Raw genomic sequence first — 18,277 nt, forward strand, 5'->3', positions numbered from 1 at the left:
TGGGTTTGGTTTTTGCGAAGATTCCCTTTTTCGATCTTGCTGTCAGCGATGGGCAGGAGTTCTGTGTTGTTCTGGCTTTTATCAAACATGTTTCTTTGAAATTGAAATTTAAATCTTAAGCCACGTTCAAAATCATTATGAATGAATGATATTTTAAGGTTCAAGAGATTATGTTCGAAATCATTATGAATGAATGATATTTTAATGTTCAAGAGATTAAAAATAATCTATGGGATTTTAGCCTCCCTATTTTTTGCCTTTGTAATTCATTTTCCTTTTGTAATTTAGTCATTTTCCTATTTATACTAATGATGAGCTATCTCAACTTTCTAACACTCCCTTCCCCACAATGCCAAGAGACTCAGAGCATCACATTCCAAAATAAAATGCTTTTCCCATTCCAAAATGGGAAAAATACACACCCCTCACTAAAACCTTATCTTTGTTGTTGATTAAACTTATAAAATAATAATTAACTCTATGCTATACATAATTATAAAATACACTTCCAATTTTAAATAAATAAATAAATAAATAAATAAATAAATATATATCTATATATATATATATATATATATATATATATATATATATATGAGCATGCCATCGAGGATGGAAGAGCTCGCGGCGATGGCGGAACCCTAGCTAGGTTAACTCTGGTTTTGTTACAGGTTCTATCAGCTATCATGGCGACAGGCACCTGGGCGCATCGGGAACTCACACCTGGGCCCCCTGCATATGGTCAGGGCTGACCACCTGTCAACCGACCGTCTTCACCTCTCCCGCGGTTTGGCACTTGGTCACGAGCATTGTTTTGGTTTTCCCTCCCCTGAGGTCCCCCCCCGTTTGGCTCTTTCTAGCGCTGACCTCCGTTCCGCTCCCGACGGCCCCGGGTTCGAACCTTCTACAGGCGCTTTCACCGACAGTAAAGAATGGTTGAAGAGGACATAGTTGATTATGGGGAGGACCCCATGCCGAACCAAGAAATATGGGCACATACCAACAGTCAGCCGTTGATTCCGAGGAGCGTTGCGCTTGGGTTTTTGACCGGCTCTTCTTCACGGCCTCCGCACCAGTCGGTTAAAGGAAAAGAAAAATCGCCGGTATATCCCATCCCGGACGCCGCACCACTTGACACCCCGCCCCTATCCCCGGCGACTCTACAGATTCTGGGTACTTGCCTTCAAGCGTCGCCATCACTGGACGCTCCTCTTCAACAGCATTACCAGACCCCCCTCCTCCCGCCCCCTCCGCCACCCCCCCCATCTAGTTCCCATTCCCCCTCGGTCTCATTTATGCCGCTGGGCCAACGAATGCCCCCCCCCTCCTCCGGCCCTTTTCTGCAGGGCACCGGCTCCTCGGATCCTCGTTCTCCTATTCGGTCTGGCTGTTTTACGACGCCGATTCCAGCGCGCTCGGTGGGCTCAGCTCAACATAGCTCCACGGACCCGTGTCTCAAATTACTCAGGGAGTCCCTATCTGGCAAGCGCTCGGAGAAGGTTACGAAAGGAAGGTGTCTACGAGCTCTTGACTCCGGTTTCAGGGTTCACTTTGGGCCTGAAGCTCCGTTGCCTGATATTATGGACGCTTCTCGCAAGGTTCTGGTCGGTAGGGTACGCGGACGCACTTATACGGCGGAGAGACTCAAGATGTGGGTAGAAGAGATTTGGGGACCCCTACTAAAGGAACTTCCGGAGGTTATGGTTCTCACCAGAGGATGGTTCGCCTTGCATTTCTGCTGTCCTGAGTATGCCCAGTGGATTCTTTCACAATTTTGGCATATAGAGCTTATGCCTGTTATGCTCAAGCGCTGGGATCCTTTATTTGATCCTGAACGTGAACAATTGGGGGCTGGTCCCATCTGGGTGCGTTTGCCTGGCCTGCCATGGCAATTCTGGAGTCCATATGCTTTCAAACGAATTGGGGACGCTCTTGGCACGTACTTGGAACATGATCGTTCTTATGAGAAGACGGGAAATAGATCTATGGCTCGTATCTTGGTGCACATGGATACCAAACCGGGGCTGGAGGAGAAAATTGACCTGTATCACAATCATGTCACCCGAAAGCAGATTCTGGATTATGAAGGCGTGCCCTTTCGATGCCGCAGATGCCATAAAATTGGTCATCTCTACAAGGACTGCCCATTGGTTACAGGGGTGGCTAAGGAGAATTCTAAAGGCCCTAGCAAGCAGCCTCCTGCAAATCAAAATGCAGAAGCTAATACTACTGAAGGTGGCCCGACTCAACCGGAGATTCCTATCAATAAGGCTGGCGACAGTGGAAAGAAAAGGAACTCCCGTAAGATGGCAGTACCTTCATCAGAGCCGCCGCGTACCCGATCAAAGACTGCTGAAGCCGCTCCAAAGCAGAAGGAAGCTGCATCTTCACATTCGGGTAATATTTCCTTTCCTGTATGTCATCCTTTATTTTCAGATGATTTGCTTTCCATGAAACTCTCTGATTTCAGAACCTCCCTTGTTGAGAATGTCTCCCTCCCCTCCATCTCATGTCCCATTGCCCCGCCCCCTCCCACATTCTCGACCACTCCTCCTTCCCAAAACCCGGAGCCAGCAGGCCCTGACTCCCCTCCTTCCCCGTCGGAAGCTGGTGCTCACCATTATCTCCTGAGGTCCCGGTCGCGGCCAATGGCCCTAGGCCTAGGGTCCTCCCCCGGGCGGCACCGCAAGCAAAAGCGCGGAAGACCCTCCAGCATCTCTTCGGCTAAATTATCAGCTGTTGCTGATGTTGCACTGGGTCGTCAGACTACTATTGAAAGGGCACTTAGAGCGAATGAGCCCCTGACCTATGTGTCCCCATGATCTGCCTCTCCTTCAATTGCAGGGGATTAGCCAACCCTAAAAAACGTTTGGCTCTTAAGCGGCTTATTCTTGAATCCCGATGTGATATTATCCTCTTACAGGAAACCCTTTGCACTTCTGATTTGGCTATCAATTGTCTCCTTACCATGCTCCCTGGTTGGGTCTTACATGGGCTGGACGCCAGTGGAAGATCTGGTGGTCTACTCATTGGCATTAATCCAAGGATACATAGACCTCTTTCGGCCTGGGGAGGAAGCTGCTTCCTTGGTATGGACATCATTATGGGAGATCTGGGCACCCATATTAGAATCATCAATATTTATGGGCCCAACCAGAACAGGCTCTCCTTCTGGCAAAAATTCCTATCAGAGGATCATATTACTCAGAATACTATTATTGGAGGGGATTTTAACTTCTCTTTGGGACCTGGGGAATCATGGGGCCACCTGTCACAGGGCGACCCCATTGCGGAACAAATGTCCATGCTCCTAGATGCTCATCACCTTGTGGACATCCCCATGAACAAGAAACTCCCTACCTGGCACAATCAGCGTACTGGAGAGGCTGCTATTGGTAGGAGACTGGACAGATTTATGATGCATGAGGCCTTGATTCAGATGTTTCCCATATACAGACAATGGGTCAGCAATGGGGGCCTATCTGATCATCATCCCATCCTTCTTCAGATAAGTGGCAACATACAAAAACCGCGCTCCCCCTTTAAATTTTTTGCAGGCCACCTTCAAGACCCTGATTATATCAAGATGGTCTCGGACTTCTGGGCAACACAACCCCCGCTGAGAGATAGGAGGAAAGCTATGGATTTCTGTGACAGGCTTAAGAAGCTCCAAAGTTTGTCGGTTTCCTGGGCTAAACTGAAACGAAGCAGAGATGAACAGGTTCTGAAGGACATGGAAGACAAAATTATTAGATTGACCGATGAAAGGGGAGTGGGTTACCATTCTGAGGCTGCTAAAACTGAACTTTGCCAACTGATTGAACAAAAAATGAAGATCTTGAAGGAGAGGGAGGATCTTTGGCGTCTCAAGAGCCGGGCCATTTGGCTCAAAGCAGGGGACAGCAATACAAAATATTTTCACAGCATAGCTAATGGCAGAAAAGCTTCCAACACCATATGGCAGCTTCCAATGGAACCAGATGGATGGGCGACCACACATCAACAGCTGACTAGATTGGGAATTACACATTTCAAGGGTCTTTATACGGCCCCAAGGGTTGTAAACCTGCCAGAGATCATCAGACTTGCAGGCAAGTTTCCGAGATTTGTTGGGCCAGAGGACAATGATGATCTCTGTAAACCGGTCAGTGATCAAGAGCTAGAAAGTACACTTAAATGGTTTAAGAAGGATAAGAGTCCAGGACCAGATGGATGGCCTGTGGAGTTCTATCTGGCTTTTTATGAACTGATAAAGGACGACCTATTGGCGGTGGTGGAAGAAAGCAGGATCACGGGCCACATCCACCCACCGATGAACCAGACCTTCATAGCCTTGATTCCTAAATCCGATGACCCCTCATCCTTCAATGACTTTCGTCCTATTTCCCTCTGTAACTGCCTTTATAAAATTATTGCAAAGATCATTGCTAACCGCATTAAGCCTGTTCTATCCTCGCATATCTCTGCTGAACAATTCGCCTTTCTCCGGAACCGCCACATACAAGAGGCTATAGGCACTGCTCAAGAAGCCTTACACTCCATCAAGCTGAAGAATTTGAAAGGCATCTCCTTAAAAATCGACCTTGCTAAGGCCTTCGACAAAGTTAATTGGCTATACCTGAAGATGATCCTCACACACTTGGGGTTCCCCCATATTATCATTAACTGGATAATGGGATGTGTTACATCGGTCTCCTTTGCCATTCTAATCAATGGAGCTGCTACAGATCGATTCAATATCTCCCGGGGGATTAGGCAAGGATGCCCACTATCCCCTCTTCTTTTCCTTATTGTTATGGAAGGCTTGAGCAGGTATATTGCGGAAGCTAGAAGGTCTGGAGACATCAGTGGTCTCAAAATTACGGATCAGTTCGCCCTGACCCATTTATTGTTCGTGGATGATATCTTAATTTTCCTTAATGGGAGTATTCGTGACATTACTGCCCTAAATGATGTCCTGCTCCTTTTTTGTAAAGCCACGGGCATGGAAATAAATCAGCAAAAGTCCTCCATATCCTTGATGCATTGCACTCAGCAGGAATCTCAGCTGGCAGGTCAGTTTTTTCCCTTTGTGGAGAGCCAGTTGATGGATGGCATCAAGTATCTCGGATTCAGATTAAGGCCGGATGGTTATAAAGTAACACACTGGACCTGGCTTATAAATAAAATTGAAAGAAGGATTACAGGATGGCAGCACCGTCTATTGTCAAAAGCGGGTCGACTCCTACTGATCAAGACCGTTCTTGAGGCCACTCCTGTATATTGGATGTCACTGACTTGGATCCCAAAAGGCATCTTAAATAAGATTCAGCAGTTATGCACCCGCTTCCTTTGGAATGGCAACAAAAAGGGACGGATCTTTGCTTGGACCAGATGGTCACTCATTGCCTTGCCAAAACAGTGGGGAGGATGGGGTATCAAGTCCCTTCCTGAATTTGCTCAAGCTCTTACAGCAAAGCAGGGTTGGTCCCTCACCAAGATGGATAGTTTATGGGCACACGTAGTTCATCATAAATACATTTGGCCCTCCAGTTTCACGGATTGGCTTCGCAGACCTACGTGGAATTATCATGGTATTTCTGCTATCTGGCGAGCCACACTTAAAGCTATGCCACTGATCAGAGATAATCTTCTTTGGAGAGTGGGTAATGGTGCACAGGTTCGGATTGGTCTTGACCCCTGGCCCGGATCGGGGAACGCACATATTCTGCCGGAAGGTCTGATTCGGCATCTCAATAACAGGGGCATCAAATACTTGGCACAGATTGGGGATCAGGAGCGATCAACTATATTTTCACAGGCATGGATCAGGGATGAGCATTGGCACATACCGGAGGAATGGACAGGCCAGTGGCATGGATATATTCGTGCTCTTACTGAATCGCATATCAAGTTACAGGAGGTTGATGATCAACTTATTTGGGCCCCCGCCAAAACAGGGACTTACTCACCTAAGCTGGGCTACATTCGGCTTATGGATGCTAAACAACCTGTTCATCTCCAATCCTGGTGGAAAGTTGTCTGGAAACTCCAAGCTCCGCCTAGATGCAGACTACTTATGTGGAACATTATTGCAGATAAGCTACCTACGGGCGATACTCTAAAAAAGCGGGCAATATTGGGTCCTTCTTGGTGCGTTCTCTGCCACAAAGACGAGGAATCGACGTCTCACCTCTTCCTCCACTGTGAGACTACTAAGATGATCTGGCTACAGGTTACGCTGGCTCTCAATATCAGCACGGTATGGAATGGTGAGAATATTCCTACTGCTTGGACAAACTGGGGGGCTGCGGCTGCCTCCGATAAGGCCTCAATCCTTCCTGCAGTGGTTTCGAGTCACATATGGCAACAACGGAATGCTATCATTTTTGAAAACCGCAGAGCAAACTGCCAGCTCCTCTCGGCGTCCATTTGTGCTGCATATACTGAACTTCCTTTCGAACAGAAATCCTCCTGCCCAAGAATTATACAGCCTGAACATATTAACAAGGACCTGCCTTGGGCCTACTTTGATGGGGCTGCCCCGCCCCAAGGCTGTGGAGGGGGGATTGTCTTATACTTATCTGATACACATTATTATCATCTGAGACTGGGTTTGGGGACTGGCTCAAACAACTTCGCGGAGCTCATCTCCTTGAGACACCTTCTCTATTTTGCACTCACTAAACATTGCAGACAAATTCAAATCTTTGGGGACTCAAAGATAGTGATTGATTGGGCAAATAATAAATCTGTTTGTCATGCATATTCTTTGAAGCATATCTTGGAAGAAATTGTTTTTCTAAAAACACATTTTGACCAGATCACTGTTTCTCATATCTACAGGGAAAGAAATGAGATTGCTGACCAGCTATCGAAAGAAGCGGCGGATCGCCCTCTAGGAGATTGGTTGATCGAAGAGTTCACACCAGAAGGGACACACAGATACTATCACCGCCCTTACATTGACGGCCAGAGGATGGGGGATCAGCCCCCTACTTAGTTATTATTTTTGCTGATCTTCGGGCTCACCATTTTTGTATATATCAGTATTGTCATCCGGTCTCCATACTTGTGGATGTTTTGTACATCATCTGTATATTTTGTGATTTTGTAGTTTTTTCTTGGGATACTATCCATACTGTTGGTGGCATACATCTCCTGTATTCACCTTTGTTATCTCAGACACTGTTACAGCACCATTTTGTATCGTGGTTTATACCACTCTACAGCATATGCCTCGGCATCTACAACATGTAATATCTATTATTATCTTTTTAATAGAAATTACGAACTCTATTTCCTCGGAAAATATATATATATATATATGGAAATATATATATATATATATATATAAAATAATAATAAGTAAAATAAAATTATAGTATATATTTGTTTTATAAATAATTATTTTATTTAATATTATATATCAATCCTATTGTATTTGTATTATATATTTAAATTATACCATTACAAATATATTTTTATTTTATATATATATAATTTATATATCATATTCTATTGTTAATTTAGCGAGTCCATAAATGTTGGTAATCCATGATTGTTAACTTAAGTGAATAATCAATAAACGCATGGAATCCATTACTATCCATAATATATAAAAATTATTTGTTTAAAGCATAATCCAATAGATTTAATTTCAAAAATAGCACTGACGAAAGTTTCGATTTGTGGCATCGACATCGACATCGTAACTCTGAAGCATTGATTCACAAGGAAGCATCAAATTGCTGAAAGAAACCTTTTTTTAACCACCCTATTTTCTACCAGAGGCCGATCTGTGGAATTTTTTTTGGCAAAATTTCCACCTGAAAAATTTGAAGTTCATTTCGTTAACATCACACATATCAGGGTTTATAATCTAAACATGTATCTCATACCAATATTTAACGATGGAAAATGCAAAAGGAACTTTGAAATTGCAAACTAGGTTTCTTTACCATATTTTTTCAGACGTCCTATTAAATGCCTCTACCTTCATGATATTTTGGTCTTTTACTCTAATTTCCTCTGTTAATATATGAGTTAGGGCCTCTTTATCTTGCTTGGAATAATCTACATATTTCTTAAAATCCTTTATTTCACTTCATAGGTAGCACCAACAACCACAATAGGTCATTTAGAATTTTTTGACCGGAGAATCCACAGTGATAGAATTTTTACACCAACGTTTCGAATCCCAAATGGGATCCATCATCAGGGCAAGAGAAAGAAGATTGAATATGATAAAAAGAAGAGCCAGATGGAAGAAATAAATACTAATGAATATAAAGGAACAGCACAGATCGGCCAGAGAGATTTTAAAAAGAAACCTAAAAATGATTTTAATAATTATGAATTAATATTCATTATTTTTATTTATATAATTATGAGTTAATATTCATTATTTTTAATTATATAAATTAATATTAATTAATTAATCTTTATAAATTACTATCAAATAATTAATGTTAATAAATTAATATCAATTAAATAATCTTTATGAATTAAATTTTTTTATAACTGGAAACTATATTAGTATTACTTACTCAACACTAATATTAATATTAAGCTGTAAATATTACACTATATTAATATTAAACTATATATATTATACTATACTAATATTAAACTATATATATTACAATATATATATTACACTATATATATTACACTATATTAATCTTAAACTATATTAATCTTTACTATATTAAACTATATTAATATTATTTACTCGACATTAATATTAATATTAAGCTCTATATATTACACTATATTAATATTAAACTATATATATTACACTATATTAATATTAAACTATATATATTACAATATATATATTACACTATATATATTACCCTATATTAATATTAAACTATACTAATCTTTATTATATTGAACTATATTAATATTACTTACTCAACACTAATATATATTACAATAATAATAACATGAAACCTAATATTTATATCACATTTAAAATTTTTACAAAATCTAATGTTTATGAAACTAAATGCTTTATAAAACAAGAACACTAGAACCCTAATAATAATCTAACCTAGAATCTATCTAACCTAGAATATAAATTTTTTTATCAATAATGCCTATTCTATAATTAATTTGTTTCAATAAGGCCTATTCTATAATTTTCATATGTAGACTTTTATTTTTATTTAGATATATATATTAATCATCTTACCTATTTGACAGCTTACCTGGGGCCTGGCATACGCTTCCTGATTTCACTGATTAGTGGAAGCCAACATTCGCTAATTTCCAAACTGTTGTCTCTGTTCAAATTACAAGGATGCTTCAGGATTTCGAGGGCTTCTCTGATTTTCCGTTTCTGATGCTGCTCTTCTCTTGCAATAATTGATGCGTTTTCCAAGCAGATGTGGTGTTTAGTCTTCGAGGAGTGCTCTGCCAGGGCTGAGGTACGAGATCTTCCATTTCTGATGTCAGCGCCATGTTCTTTCAGTCTTGTCTGGAGGGAGCGACCAGTTTCACCTATGTAGCTTTTTCCACATGAACAGTCTATTTTATAAACTCCTTTAAGTTGCTTCTTGTCAATATCATCCTTAACAGATTTTAAACTTTGTCTGATGGTACCGAGAGCTGAGAATTGAGTTATAATGTTTTTCTTTCTTAGGATCTTTGCCATTTTATCTGTGACCCCACGGATATAAGGTAGAAAAACCTTCCCATCCTGAGGTTTATTCTCCTCTTTAGATTTGGGAGATGACAACCTCATTTCAGCCTTCTTTATGGCTTTCTTAATCTCATGATCCTTGTAGCCTATATTCTTGAAAGTTGAAACCAGATGCCTCTTTTCTTCATTTATATGATCTGAGTCAGATATTCGGAGGGCTCTAATGGCAAGAGTGTTCAGAACGCCAAGCTTTTGGGTTGGGTGATGGTGGGAATCTGCATGAAGGTAGCTCTCCGTGTGAGTTGACTTTCTGAAAACCTTGTGGCCAAGAGAGCCATCTTCTCTTCTGATGATAAGAATGTCCAAGAAAGGAATACTCATATTTTCTTCAAGCTCCATAGTGAATTTAATATCAGGGGAGATGGAGTTAAGGTGATTAAAAAACTTATCGAGTTCTGTTTTACCATGGAACCATTTTATATTGGTGTCATCGACAAACCGCTTCCACCAAGTTGGTTTTAAAGGATAAGATTCCAAGGCCTTCTTCTCAAAATATTCCATGTATAGGTTGGCCACAATTGGCGAGAGGGGTGATCCCATTGCTACGCCAGATGTCTGCTCATAGAATGTTCCTTGGAATGTGAAAACGGTTGACCTTAAGCATACTTCGGCTAACTTTGCAGTTTCTGGATCAGTGACACCTTTTATAACCTGAATGGCTTCATCAAGAGGAATCTTCGTGAATAAGGAAACCACGTCAAAGCTCACAAGGATGTCGTCCTTTTCCATTCTTTCATTCTTAATAAGGTTCACAAAGTCGTGTGAGTCTTTAATGAAGGAGTCAGTATTTCCAACCAGGGGCTTTAGAATTTTGGCGACATATTTAGCAAGCTCATAGGTTGGGGAGCCAATAGTATTAACTATTGGTCTAAGGGGGACCCCCTCCTTATGGATCTTGGGTAATCCATAGATTCTAGGGATGGTTTCACATGAGGGGGTTAATTTCTTCTTCAATTTTTCATCTAACCTGGAGTCTGAGATAATCTTTTTTACATCCTTCATAATTTTGGCCATGGGATTACTGTTCAGCTTCTTGTAACTGCCACAATTTAGGTGATCATTCATTTTCTTGACATAGTCTTCTTTATCAAGGATAACTGCTGCTCCTCCTTTATCTGCTTTAAGAATAACTATCTTGTCATTATTTCGTAAGGATCTGAAAGCCTTTTGCTCCTCCTTACTTAAGTTGCTTTTGGGAGCTTTGGCTTTTCTCATGATGAGGGAAAACTCTTGTCTTAATGCTTCTTTGTCTTCAAGAGGAAGGTTGCTAATCCCATCTTCAATGTTGCAAATCATCTTTTCAATGGGGAGGCTTTTAGGGGCCATTGCAAACCCCATCCCCTTGCTGAGAACATTCATGGCTACCTGGTCAAGAACTTCGGAAGACAAGTTAACAACTTTCTTTTTTGAATTTTTGACAGCCTCCATGTCACCCTTGCTTATCATATTGCATTTTGCCACATATATATAGTTTATTATATTAGTTTAATATATATAGTTTAATATTAATATAGTGTAATATATAGAGCTTAATATTAATATTAATGTTGAGTAAATAATATTAATATAGTTTAATATAGTAAAGATTAATATAGTTTAAGATTAATATAGTGTAATATATATAGTGTAATATATATATTGTAATATATATAGTTTAATATTAGTATAGTATAATATATATAGTTTAATATTAATATAGTGTAATATTTACAGCTTAATATTAATATTAGTGTTGAGTAAGTAATACTAATATAGTTTCCAGTTATAAAAAAATTTAATTCATAAAGATTATTTAATTGATATTAATTTATTAACATTAATTATTTGATAGTAATTTATAAAGATTAATTAATTAATATTAATTTATATAATTAAAAATAATGAATATTAACTCATAATAATATAAATAAAAATAATGAATATTAATTCATAATTATTAAAATCATTTTTAGGTTTCTTTTTAAAATCTCTCTGGCCGATCTGTGCTGTTCCTTTATATTCATTAGTATTTATTTCTTCCATCTGGCTCTTCTTTTTATCATATTCAATCTTCTTTCTCTTGCCCTGATGATGGATCCCATTTGGGATTCGAAACGTTGGTGTAAAAATTCTATCACTGTGGATTCTCCGGTCAAAAATTCTAAAAGCACAAACCACAGATCTCTGAAACACAATAGGTCATGTTGTCTCTTGAACTAGTTCCATAAAATGCAATGACCAATAAAGTTCCATCTTCTCCACTACGAAGCTCCAAATACCAAAATTGTTTCTAGGTGCAAATAAGAGTTAGTGTCAACCTATTAGTCTCATATAGAAACATCATTTGTCTCTCAAGTTCCAATGCCTGACATGGCAAGCATTAACCACTTATTGGGATTTGAAGGATGATAGGTGAGAAGATCAACAAGATAGATGCAAGGGGTAATTTTTGTTTCATAGCAATGAAGTAGGAAAAGGGGGGAAATCTCAAATGCTTAAATGTGGCAACTTCCACATGGAGAAGATGTGACAAATGATAGGTCAAGGCTTGTCCCCTACAATGCCAAGGGGTATGAACCCTTTTAGATGAGGAAATAGTGTCTAAACCATACGTGTGTGAGGGGAACATGGGTACTTGTGTCTCCCTATTATCTTTCAAAATTATTTTTCCGCTGAGTGGGGTTACCCCTTTATCAACCACACAGTCTTCTACTTTGTATAACTCTCATTTAACATGTAGGAAAGATAAAAACCTAGTTTCTTTGGACAAAGGGATTGCCCTATGAGTAATCCTTTCCACTATTGCTTCTTTTCCCAAAGTAGTCATTATATATTGAGGGTTGAATTTCCTATTATAGTAATTCAAACAATGCCATGTTTGAGTAACATATTGATTCCTTAAAGTGCCACTCGTGCCTTTACCTCTTTATTTAAGGTAACCCAAGTTACCACCTAAGTTCTCTCAAGCATTTTTTTTTTCCATCAAAACTAAATAGACTCCCCTCACACCTATCACCCCATGTATTACATGAAGATATTCTTGTGAAAAAGGTTTTCAATTAATTTAATATCTCACGTAGTCAATGATTTTTATTTTATTTATAATATTTTTTTTTAAATAAATTATAATTAATTTTAGTTTATATTTTGAAAGGACTAGTACTTTTACATTAATTTTATATTTTGAAAGGATTTTAAACATTTGATAATGAATCCCTCAATATTTCAATAAACAACTAAATTTTGTTTTTTTTACTACCAAAGATATTGAGTTTGAAGTCAAGTATCTTATATGAAAACTTTGATGAACTTGTGCAAGAAAAGAAATGCTAACAAAATACTAAATATAAGAATAATAATGGAACCCCTCCCCACACCCCCATCTCCCCACCATATATACACAATAATTTAGATGGATATAGGTGGCCACCCACCTCTTCCACTAACTCAATTTTTCTGTATCTTCTTGGCAATATTTCTGTAATTGTTTGAGTCCCAAAATTCCGAGGTCGTTTTGAGGCCCCAATGGCGTTTTTTGACCATCCATGGAGCCAAGGTTTTCTAAGGGTTGCCATGGTAACCCTAGCCCTAATAAAAATTTGTGATCTTTAGATACTTCTTTGCAATGAACTAATGTGTGACCTAAATGGAGTTTATATAGAAAAGTTCTGCCCAAAGAAGTTGACATATCAACTAACCAACTTGCGATTTGCAAAACTTTTTGAACTTCATCTTATAAGGTTAGGGTTTTGAACCTTTAAGGTTCTTTCTTTATGTTAAAAAGGTTATTATTTTGGCCTCTTTCATAGCATTTTGTGTTTGAGTGTAACTGTCATCTCTCTCTCTCTCTCTCTGAAGAAATAAACTACTACCATTCTAGCTGTTTGTGTTTTACATTATTTTTCCATTTTATTTTTATAATAGAAATTGTAGAAATATCTCGAAATTTGCAACTGCTAATGGATTCAAGCTAAAAGCAATACACACAAATTTCTTCTACTCAATCTACGGAAATGAAAACATACAATAGAAACACATGCAATCACAATGAATACAATATTTTTACTAGGGAACCCAACTAGGAAAAACCCCTCCTTTGTTTTGTATTAAATCATATGAGAATATGGATCTGTTACAATGGCAGCTTCAATCCTTGAAGCTCAATCTGCACTGCAATATTGATCTCCTCTTTCTCTACCTGCTCTGACCAACCCAAAATAGGCCTCTATCTTTCTCTTATTTCCTTGCACAATTCCTCAAGAAATTAGCTCCTAAAATATAAGGAAATATCCTATTTCCTTGCACAAATCCTAGAGAAATTGCTCACCTGCTCCAATGCAAAACCTATACACTCAATAGTATACATTGATAATTACAATGATGCCTTTTTCCTCCACTAAACTAGGCAATTTCAATTGCATGCATGACTAGGGTTATTTTTAGTAAATTGAGTAGTTAGTTGAGATTTAAATTACTAATATTTATGTTGATAGGTGTGTCTATTTTGGAATAGGTCTTCTAGAATTTTAATTTGATTATCAATAATTATTAGGTGGATGGTAGGGATTTAACCTCCACGAAATATTCAAGAATATTCATAGTAGTGTACACAAATCAAAGGATGAGATTTATCAAGTTGCACAAGATATGAAGTAGGTTGTGAGCACTACCTAGAGGAAGTAGGTTGCACATTCTCAACATAAATGCTTAAAGCTCAACATGTCACTTTTGGGAATTGAACTTGGGTGGGGAATATAATAGTCATTACTCCCAACCACCCGTGATAAACTCAACTGAGAAAAATTAAATTAAAGAACACAGGGGTGAGTTTTGATTACTTATGTGTGCAGGGGTCATGGTATCATTTAATATAATCTCTCTCGGTGCAACCACACATTTGAACACTACCTTAAGGTGCCCCCACAACTTTAGGTTAGGCCCTCATGGGAATTAAACCTTGCCCTTATATTTACTAACATACTTTAATTAAAACAAATTTTTTAATTCTTAATTTCTTAATAAAATAAAATAAATAAAAAACTTTTTAGGGAAAAAACAACTACCCTCAACAAAATACAAGTACAATTTTTCTTCTTCCAAAGATAGCTCTTTTTAATCCATGTAAATAATAAAACAATTAAAGACTTAAAGCAACATTTCCCAAATCCATTATATATATATATATATATATATATATATAGATATATATATATATATATTCATTCTTTTTTACTAGAGGAATGAGTAATTAAGCCAGTTTCTATTCAGTCACTTACCTACAAAAGGCACAAACCATTGTGACATTTATAAGTTCTCTTCAAAATAAAGGAGTAAAAGTTAAAAATGAAACTCAAATTAAGCATGGTAGGTGGGGTCCCACTCTCTTGGTGTAATAAGGAGATAAGAATACACTAAGTATGTCTTATTAGTCCCTGACTATAGTAATCAGAATCACGTTATTAGCATTAGTTCGTTTACTTTGAATTTTAAGTTTTCATCTTATACACCCTCGATCCAACCGCTTATACACCCGGTCCCGTTAACTAACCATATGGCAATTTATTTCATCATCTTATTTGGCCTCTTCCCAAGACGGAGATGGCATAATCATATATTATGTGTCCCTATTTCAGAATTTAGTTTTGCAAGTGTAAACTAATGCTAGCATTAGTTTAATAGTTTAATAGATATTAAATGCTATGAAATGCTATAATGCTAAGCTAAAGTAAGTTGCTAGGTTGAAGTTGCTAGGTGGTGCATGTTGTTGCAGGGTCTATTGTGGCATGTGCGGTGTCTATTGTGGTGTATACATAATGACAATTAGCGTCTCTTGAGATTACAATATTGTGAATGCATGTTGTTGCTATGGACTGTGAATGCATGTTGTTACAGACTGTGGTATCTATGAAACGAGAGAAACAAAACCCATTTTGAATTGCAGAAACAATGATACTTTTCTAGGTTGTCATCAAGAAGTTATATTTTTCTTCATTGTCTTCTTTGTTTGCATATCCGCTTCAATTATTTCAATCACCACTATAATATTCAACTCCATTTTGTTTGGAATAGGATAGTTGACTCAACTCTATTAGAAATAACTTCTAGATTTCGGTTGTTATAATCTCACACACTAGAGAAATTTCAATGCCATCAAATTGAGCTTCTGTATCATCATCGATATATTCTAGGTGAGAGAACATGAGGACACATAAAATGAGACAGTCTTTTTCAATCTACAAAATAACTACAAAAGACCAAGAACTTCTTTTGTTGTTGGCTCATATTACTAGGAAGCCTTCGTGTTACAAATCCTATCGTGTAAAACAAGAAGTTTCCAATCAAATTAATCCTGCACATGGTTGTAACTCTTCAATGGCCTTTTCCTTAGAATTATAGTAATAGTACAGTAATAAGGCTAAAATAATTTCTAAATTTATGTTCTACTTGACTTTAACAAATAATAAAGTTCAACAATAAAACCAAAACACTTGCTATATTCATGTGTTACTTGAGTTGAAGAGATCTATGATTAATTTAGTTTATGGCTTTGTAATTTATTGGTCAACGTAATTAATCTTACAAGGACATTAATTTTGGTTTTCACTTCCTAAACGAATTTACGATGAATTGAAAGAAACACTTCATCGTTTTGAATTACTAAAAAAAATAGAGAGAATTTATGCACAATTCTCGACCATGTTTGTTAAAACTGCCATCTAAGCTTTTGTATGAAACTTTAATCTCAAAGTAACATTTAAACTTGTACTGACCTCCTCTTTAGGGAATTGTTGTAAGAAACCCCGTTATATGTTAAAGAACTAGTCAACTTCCCTTGAATTATACCTCCAATAATTTTGAGTAGGGTCATTTTACGAGTACCCGAAGGCCCCATCAAAGCCAGAATTTTCTTTGATGCTACATACCCTGTGATTCCATTGAGAATTTTCTTCTGATCTGTATGGATCTTAACCACCCTTGTAATCTTTCTTAAGGGATTCTATTTGAAACTTTATAAATCATTATATTACACTGTGTATTCCTTGATCTGTTATGTAAACTTGAAGGTGATGGAAAATTTGCAAGTAAAATTTTATGTATTTTGGGTAATGGATCGCTTTACAAAACACATAAAATAATGATTTTAAATATTATTTAACAACATAAACAGAGATAATATACCATATGTATCACAAACAGATAACAACAAAATGATAAAGGAGTTCACCCCTCTCCTGTGCTACATCTCCTGGTCCAGTTTCCAATGTTGGGTCTCTTTCATAACTGCTCAAATTTGTGTTTACATGGATTTTCATTTCTCAAAATGTAAATATTATGTCTCCAATCGCTTCAGAAAAGTAAAAAACCCCGCACTGGGCTATTGTTGGGCTCAATTTGGCCAAAACTAAAGAAGTTATGCTCTCTCCTAGTTTTCCCTGCTAATTGATCTACCAACTGCATCGAAATGCTAACCATCCTACGAATTCGACATTTCCAAGGCGCACTGAGCGATAATTTCACTCGGTGCTAACAAGATTCACGCCGAATTGGGTGCAAAATGTCGCTTACTTTAATTGCCTAATAAGGCCTATGGCGAAAAAGTTGGGCCACATGGGGCCATGCGGCTGGGGGCTGGGGCTAACTGCCCGCCCCCATCGGCATAGCCCCCAAATATTCGGCAATTGGTTCTATAGCTGCCATATAACTATGGTTGTTCTCGTTTTTTCGTGCTCGAACACCGAACTTTGTCGAGCTCTTTGTTGTGGTCATATGGTAGCGTTGAAACTGTGGAGTGGTACCTATTTCTTCACGATTGACTTATCAACCCTCCACTATGACTTCAATGTGGTTACATGGTAATAAGGTGACTGATGGCTGGTCCTCAAACTCTGCCCCTCAATTGTTTCACTCCGGGGTATATATGCGGTGGTCTGGTGGTTGGTTATTATGGGTGCCAGAACCTTGGGTCGAGGCTAAGCCTGAGCCCTCAACTTCCCTGCCTATGGTCTTGTGTGCATGGGGTGAATGGGGGCCAGGGCTTAGCCCTGACCCATCCCCCAACATTACAATGCAAAAAACTTAAATATAACTTTGCCACTACATATGTTAAGATCCACCATGCGCCCTAGCGGTAAGGCGTTGTATTGTTGCTCCGGAGGTCTTGTGTTTTATTCCCCGGGTGCCATGTGGCAGCCCATGACTAGGCCACATCGCATCCCACCATTAGTCCAACTCAAAACTTCACTCACTAATAAAATGCACCCAAAATAGAACCAATTAGAATAGGACACTTGACAGCTAGCCATTTACGTAACTTGTACATTCAACTTGCCTAGTCACCTTGTCGAGTCATCGTACGGAGTTCCCAGTCAACAGTCCTGCATCCAACCTACAATTTTTTTACCTGTTTGGGAAAACATTCAGAATGTTATATCAAAGAGCATACACTATTGGTTTGGAGCGATTCAAGTTGTGTTGGATTTAGTTCGTCACGATCTATGCTCTGTTATAGGTTTCAAGCACTTTTGAACACTTTGAATTTCAAGCACTATAGTGATGCCTTGGATCACTCCTCCCCACTGGAAGCTTTTGGACCTCCAAAAGACTACTTTC

The sequence above is a fragment of the Pinus tabuliformis genome, chromosome Q, assembly GCF_031772625.1.
Source record: "Pinus tabuliformis cultivar Carrire ecotype Pingquan chromosome Q, CPIR1, whole genome shotgun sequence".
Classification (NCBI taxonomy): domain Eukaryota; kingdom Viridiplantae; phylum Streptophyta; class Pinopsida; order Pinales; family Pinaceae; genus Pinus; species Pinus tabuliformis.